General features: G+C 43.1%; 1 non-coding gene across 1 annotated transcript; it reads right to left on the bottom strand.

The window, feature by feature from the left end:
• Positions 1–6513: 6513 nt before the first annotated feature.
• Positions 6514–6620, bottom strand: LOC141101918 (U6 spliceosomal RNA). Its single transcript, XR_012235053.1, has one exon. It is a non-coding gene; the product is annotated as a U6 spliceosomal RNA (small nuclear RNA).
• Between the last annotated feature and the right edge of the window lie 1144 nt (positions 6621–7764).

The following is a 7764-nucleotide window of genomic DNA, read 5'->3' as shown; positions in this document are numbered from 1 at the left end:
GCAAGGTCTGTGCACCCTGGGGCTACTCATTTATCTCCTGGTCTTGCTTAATAGAACTGAAAACTATATGACTGAACAGAAGGTAAATGAATACGTGCATTTTAGCCCATCTGTCTCTGTTATTTTAGAGCTTTCAATATCCAGAATTTTCTATATTAACAGTAGACTGTCAATTATCTACCAGATGTAGACATGTTGCCACAGCATCCCAGCCGACACTAGGACAAGCAGGATTGAGGGTAGTATTCTCATCCCTGTTCTATAATCACTAACAGGCAGCATTATTAGCTGTGTGCACAGTGATTGACAGCTGTAGGGAATGATCCACAGTGACATACTGTATATCTGCAGGGTATTTCTATGGCAGTTCAAGTCAAACTGGGACTTTTTTTAACATAAAGTTTATTTATTTGTTCTGAACAAACAAAAATAAAAAACAAGTTACATTAGCTCAAGACAGATAGTGTACATTGATCATCTATACCATGTCAAGTCAATAAGTACAGTGAAAATAATACAATTCAATCTGGCACTTAGTGGCGAAAGTAGACTATTAAATCTCTAAATCATAGTCACCTTATAAGACCCTTGGGGGGGGGGGGGAGAGGCCCGGGGGGGAGGGGGAACTGGGACTTTTAGTTATACAGCAGGGACGTGCGGTGAGGTCAGTGGCTGGTGAGGCACTGGCTAGTATCAGAGCCAGATACACACAGTTTACATACGCCTCGAACGTTAGAGCAAGAGCAATAATTCTTGCACTAGACCTCCTCTGTAACTCTAAATATGTAACCTGTAAAAAAATTGACAGCATCGCCTATGGAGATTTTTATGTACAGAAGTTTAGCACCATTCCACAAGTGTGCACAATTTTAAGGCGTGACATGTTAGGTGTCTATTTTCTCAGCGTAACATCATATTTCACATTATACAAAAAAAATGGGCTAACTTTAGTGTTTTTTTTTATTCATGACAGTTTCTTTCTTTCCAATGTTTGAAAAATTGCTGTGCAAATGTCGTGTAACATAAAACGTTGCAATGACCACCATTTTATTCCCTAGGGTGTCTGCTAAATATATATATATATATATATATATAAAATGTTATGAGGCTTTGAGTAATTTTCTAGGAAAAAAAATATGCTTTTTACATGTAGGAGAGAAGTGTCAGAATTGTCCTGGGTGGCAAGGGGTTAATTACCATAAGTAGTTAATATAAAATAATTATTATATATTGTTTTTAGGGTAATTTACTATATTTTCAAAAAGTGTATTCAAGTAGGTGGTTTAACAGACAAATTACTGAAGCTTGAAGTTATAGCTTCCAACCAGTAATTTCACAGTAAATAGATAAATAATAAATTATTATGTTATAACATATAGCATATAAATATATGATTTAGCTTGATTAAAACAGTACCTTTTCATCAGCAGATTCTCATTCTCCCTCTTAACTGTGAGAAAAACATGGGATTGTGGATAAATCTTAGGCTGGATTCACACCTATGCATTTTTAGTGCTTTTTGCATTTTGCAGATTTGCACTACAGTCCACTTAACATGGTTTCCTATGGAACACGTTCTGTAGTGCAAATCTGCAAAATGCAAAAAGCACTAAAAATGCATAGGTGTGAATCCAGCCTTATACCCATAAACCCATGTTTTTTCCTTGTAGTTAGGACGGCTGGGCTGGAAGGGAGTATTTGTCTTTTAGACACATGCCCCCTTCTATGACACTGTAGTGAGAGGTGTGCCTCCACTGCAGCATTTTTATTGGACAGCGTGTTCCAATGGTGCTTTACCATTGGCCCAAGACTCCAAGCTGTCCATCAAGCTTCTGACAAGAAGTGATAGGCACTGTGAGCTCAACCTCTTAGTCTGCTGCAAACAGAGTTTGCCAGCTTGTTTTTTAAACTAGCCGCTCTGTATGTAGCTTCTGACAGGCTGTGCACAGAGCCCCGTACCTCTGGAACCATAGGTTGTAGGAGTGGTTGGGTAGGACCTCAGCTACCTACCCCCACAATGTGGGGTCTCTGTGACCCCAGATCGCCAAGCTACGACCCTCGAAGCTTGATCTTTTTTTTTTTTTTATGTTTATGGCACTCCTGCCTCCCCTGATTGCACATCCCTGTTTTAGAGGTATGAAAAAGGGACTACTACATGCAGTAGTAAGTAGCTAAGTAAGCACATGTCACTGGCCAGGCCAGAGACCGTTAATTCAGGTGGCAGGCAACAGTGTTAGTGCGTGCATGGAACAGCATGTGGTGATAAAGTTTCTTGTGAATGAAGGCATATACAGTAACCAGTGGATATCTACAGAAGACTTCAAGCACAGTACGGTGATGAGACGCTCAGCTGCAGTAAGACATTTGAATGGTGTAAACGTTTCAAAGATGAGCGGCCGACAGTCCATGACGATCCTGGCCGTGGTGGTTCCCAGGACACAGCAGTCTCTCCTGTGAACATTCAGCGCGTGGAATGCCTGTTCCTATATAATCGATGCATAACCTGTCGTGAAATTGCACAAGAGACTATACTTTCTGTGGGAACAGTGAACACAATCATTCACGAACATTTGCATTTTCGAAAAGTTAGGGCACACTTGGTACCAAGACAGCTTTCCGCTTGCTTTTGACCGGCACAGAAGAGTTGAACTCTGCATTTCGTTGAAGGGGCATTTTAATAGGGAAGGCTAGGATGTTATGGATCGCAACATTACATGCGATGAACCTAGGCACATCATTTCACACCAGATCAAAACGAGCATCAAAGCAGTGGAAGCATACAGACTCATCGCCACCAAAAAATTTTGAAAAAAAAAATACTGCTCACCGCACTACATGCACATTACAGCAACTCGGCTGGAAGGTATTGCCACATCCCTCTTACAACCTGGACCTTGCTCCCAGTGATTTCCACCTGTTTGAACCCCTAAAATAGTTCATTGGAGGTCAGTATTTCAGCACTGATGACAAACTGAAGCAGGCTCTCTTAGGATGGTTTAAGCATACTGACAACTCTGTCTATGCCGAAGCTTTCCAGGCATTGGTTAAACGCTGGGATAAGTGTATAAATGTAGCAGGGGAGTATGTTAAAAAAATAAATGCAGTTTCCAATCCTTGAAATTTGTTATTTTAGTATATAAACTCAAAAGTCCCGTTTGAATTGACCACCCCTCGTAAATAGCACACCAATGTATTTCAGAACACACCTGTGTTGCAACGTACTGCAGCGCAAAGTAACATACTGCCAGTGGCGTATCATCCATGTGTGCAGTGCACATGGGCCCCGGGTGATAAAGAACCCACTGTGCTCTCAAAAATCTGGGGAACAAACATCTTCACTGTCACAGGTAGCTGCAGGAGAAACACTGCATGTTTATGCAGGGTAGGGGACCGGCATGGGGTGTAGGGAGTGGAGCTATGAGTGGCTGAGAATCACAGCCAATCATAGCCCTGCCCTCCTTCCCCCTCAATGCTGACCTTTAGAGCTCACCCTCTCCCCTCATAAACAATATTTCTCCTGCAGCTATCTGTGACAAGCGCAACTGCAGTGGAGACAGAGAGGGGATTGGCTTACCTCTGTTCTCCTTCTCCTTGGACTCTTCACAATACTCGGGGTACTGCGGCTCCGAGTCTTATCTCCCTTCTCCAACTCCCTGGTCCAGTAGGCAGGGCTATAATTTAGCTCCGCCTACTTGATCAGTGAAAAGGAGAAGAGGGAGAAGAGCCGGAGCTGCAGTAAGCTGAGTACTATAAAGAGTCCAGGGAGAAGGAGAATATAGGCAAGCAGAGTTGGGTTGTTTGTACTGTGAGACAGAGGGTCTTTACTACTGTACTATGTACTCATTGACACTACTGACCTCGGAACTCTGCATCACATACTTTTGACCCCTGAACTCTGTAGTACGTGAAGCAGAGGTTTGTATTGATGCAGGAGTCTGTAGTAAATGACACAGAGTTCAGGGGTCAGTAATCAGACACAGAGGTCAATAGTAAGTGATGCAGAGTGCAGTAGCAAGTAACACAGAATTCAGAGGTCAGGAGTATGTGACACATAGTTGAGGGGTTAGCAGTATGTGACGCAGAATTCAGGGGTCAGTAGTAGGTGAGAATTTAGAATCCAGTATTAAATGACTCAGAGTGCAGGGGTCAGTAGTGAATGATGCAGAGTTTAAGGGACAGCAGTAAGAGACACAGAGTTCATGGATCAACAATAGGTGACACAGAGGTCAAGTAAGTGATGTAGAGTTCAATTGTCAGTAGTAAGTAACACAGAGTTCAGGAGTCAGAAGTAAGTCACGCAGAGCTCAGGGGTCAGTAGTAAGGGAGACAGAGTTCAGGGGTCAGCAGTAAGTAACACAGAGTTCAGGGGTCAGTAGTAAATGATGCAAAGTTCAAGGGTCAGTAGTAAGTGATGCAGAGTTCAGGGGTCAGTAGTAAATGATGCAAAGTTCAAGGGTCAGTAGTAAGTGATGCAGAGTTCAGGGGTCAGTAGTAAATGATGCAAAGTTCAGGGGTCAGTAGCAAGTAACACAGAGTTTAAGAATCAGCATCAAATGACACAGAGGTCAGTAGTAAGTGATGCGGAGTTCAGTAGTAAGTAAGCTTAGCTCAAGGGCAGTAGTAAATGGCGCAGAGTTCAGGGGTCAGTAATGATTCAGGGTCAGTAGTAAGTGGCGCAGAGTTCAGGGGTCAGTAGTAAGTGACAAGAGTATAAGTGATGCAGAGTTCAGAGGTCAGTAGTAAATTACTCAGGGGTCAGCAGTAACTCCTTGGTTTGAACTGAAAATTATACAAACTAACAGAAGGTAAGCAAACATTTCATCTGTCTGTAGCACCCTCTAGTGTGGGCTAGATGTACGGTAGGTTTGTTAGTGTAGGAAAATTAAGTTTGGCTGAGGGCCAAGCCTGACCTGTGAATCTGGGTCAGGGTTCAGTGAGTCAGGGCTGGGTGACTCATCCTGACAGCTCCTCTGGTGCCTCCCCCTGGTCTAGAAGGTTGTAGAAACTTCTAGAGCTAGTGGGAGGAGGTTAGGAAGAGCTGTTTGGAATATTTATGAGGACCACAGCCAATCCCCAGTAAAGGGCTTGCAGGGGGCAGGCCACCTCACAGATAGGCATTGATCATGCCAGCAGGGGCAATCTGGTGGAAGATGGAGATGGAATGCTGAGGAGGCAGTCGGTGTCCAGTGAATTTGGGCCAGGGCTCGGGTGTTGGAAGAATCCTGCCAAAACACACGGGGGAAGCCCTTCCTGGAGGCACAGGAGCAAGGAGAGAGGACAACAGGAGCAGATCAGCACTACTGGGAGATCTCCTGAGAGTCAGCCGGGTCGGCTGGTGAGTGTCAATCTGGAGGACTGTGGTGGAGAAGTTAGCTTGGATGGCTAGTGAAAGGGACAGCTGCAACCAGGTGGGTTGGCAGTGCCTGAAGAGGTGGTGCTGGGATCAGTAGCCATAGGAGTGATACCAGCTGGACAATGTAATTTGTGCTACACAACCTTAGGGCCTTGTGTTCCTGCCTGTAATTGTCCATTGCTTTTAATTTGACTGTCAAATCTTCACAGTGATCCAGTGGGGTTCTGCAAGCAAGTGAGTGGTGGAGGAAGAAGTGGAGCTGTGTATAGAGACTGTATATAGAAAGAGTGTCCCTGAAGCTTGTTATTGAAGTCAAGTGGGCATCTCATAACCTCTCATCCCTATCCAAGTTATTATCCTTCTAATAAATAACAAAAAACAAAGTCACAGACTGTTCTCTGACTCTGGAGTGCCTGTGAAAATTTGGTGTACCTGGCTGTGCAGGGTGGGGGATCACAGTTTTACTGCGGCTCCTAAGGGGGTGCTCTACATGTCTGTGTACTATATTACAGCTTTTGAAATTATGAATAATTCTTGCTATAGCAGACCACCAACCATTATGGGATCCAGGGGTAAGGGGATCTAGTATGTGATTTTTTTTTTTCCCCCCATGATGACTCCCCAATGGTGTGCAACAACCAGCACCTCCAATACTGTATGCACAGTGAGTGACAGCTAAGGAGAATAATTTGTCTTTAATTTCCATGGATTAATGAAAGACAAAGAACCTTGCTGTGAAGATGAATGTCGTTTTTGATAAGTGAAGAACTTGATGAATTGAAGTATTATGGCAGACCCTCATTACAGAAGGTGGTATGGTCTTGAGTTAGCTCTTTATTAATCATAAATATATAAACATTAGTACAAAAATCATGTCAAATCCATGTAAGCCATCTTAAAAATATATATACATATATATATAAAAATACAAAAAGATTTTTGAACATGGTAAAGACAGGGCAGGGTGCAAATACATCAATCAACCTAATTAGGATAATTGTTCTTCCTAACTCAAGTGCTAATCACCTATCAGTTTGGCGTATACAGTACTTATGATTAGTAATTTGCATAGTTTAAATAAAGGTCATTGTTTCCAAAATGTATGTTTCTTTGCGTGACTTTTTTTGGGTTGGGGGACATGGAGGGGACAGAGATATGGAAAAAAAATGGAGTTCTTTACGAATTTGTGTGTCATCCTTGTGCAGCAGCCATGCTTATCTTTTCTGTATCGTTCCAATTTTAGTATATGTCCTGCCATTGGAAGGACTTGTAATGTTTGATGCAACACAGGGTTTATGTGAATTTTCTTTTCTTTTTGACATTTCCTGTCTCTATTTTGTGGGTTATGTCTAGTGGTCTGAGGCGTTTGCTTTTCTGCAGTCTTTGTCAATTTGTTGCCATAGATCTCTAGTTGTTTGCTACATTTTCCCATTGTACATATGCTTGGTTGTTGGGCTCATCGCCATTCTGCACATCAGAGAAAGTAATGTCACCAGCACATCAGGATCTCCAAAAATGGGTCCAAAACATTAATCAGTGATCACATAATTACAGCAGAAAGTGACGTTTTAGAGTCACGCAGGACCCCTTCATCAGGCAGATCCTGGTGTGATCCTGGTGTTCTGGTGATATTACTCTCTGTGTGCATTGGAAATATTGCATTGAAAATTCTGCACATCAGATCGCGATATATGATTTTTTTCCTGCAGGCATATGGGAAATATTGACAAGTTAATTGAAAAACACACTAATTAAAATGCATACTCCTATACCACTGGATGTTGTCCTATTGGATGAAATGTGTCTAGTGGAGATACAGCAGTGACGTAATCACACCTACCGGGGTGATGCTCATGCATATCTGTTTTGCATGAGTCCTGGACTGTTCCATCCATCCATCCCAGTGGGGATTTCTCCCAAAAAAGTGCAGTCAGACCTCCATCTTTGAGGTCTTACCTGTATTTTAAGCGGCTCGTGAGTGGGATGCGCACTCAGGTATGGAGTGGTGTACATTCACACTGGATTACCGGATTTGGGTCCCACATACGTTCATTGATGGACTGTTTTGCACTGTGCACTTTTTTTCTTTAAAGGAGTTGTAAAGGCAGAAGGTTTTTTTATCTTAATGCATTAAGATAAAGAACCTTCTGTGTGTAGAAACCTCCCCAGCACCCCCCTTACCTGAGCCCCATCTCTAGCCAGCGATGTCCATGAGTCCTTCGGCTGTCTGGGACTCTCCTCCTGATTGGCTGAGACATAGCAACAGCACCATTGGCTCCCTCTGCTGTCAATCAAAGTCAGTTAGCCAATCAAGAGAGAGAGAGGGGGTGGGGCCGAACGGCAGCTCCGTGTCTGAATGGACACACGGAGCTGAAGCTTGGCTCAGGTGCCTCCATAGCAAGCTACTTGCT

Source organism: Aquarana catesbeiana, linkage group LG06 (genome assembly GCF_042186555.1).
Source record: "Aquarana catesbeiana isolate 2022-GZ linkage group LG06, ASM4218655v1, whole genome shotgun sequence".
Taxonomy (NCBI): Eukaryota; Metazoa; Chordata; class Amphibia; order Anura; family Ranidae; genus Aquarana; species Aquarana catesbeiana.
This window is presented reverse-complemented; position numbering and strand designations above follow the sequence as displayed.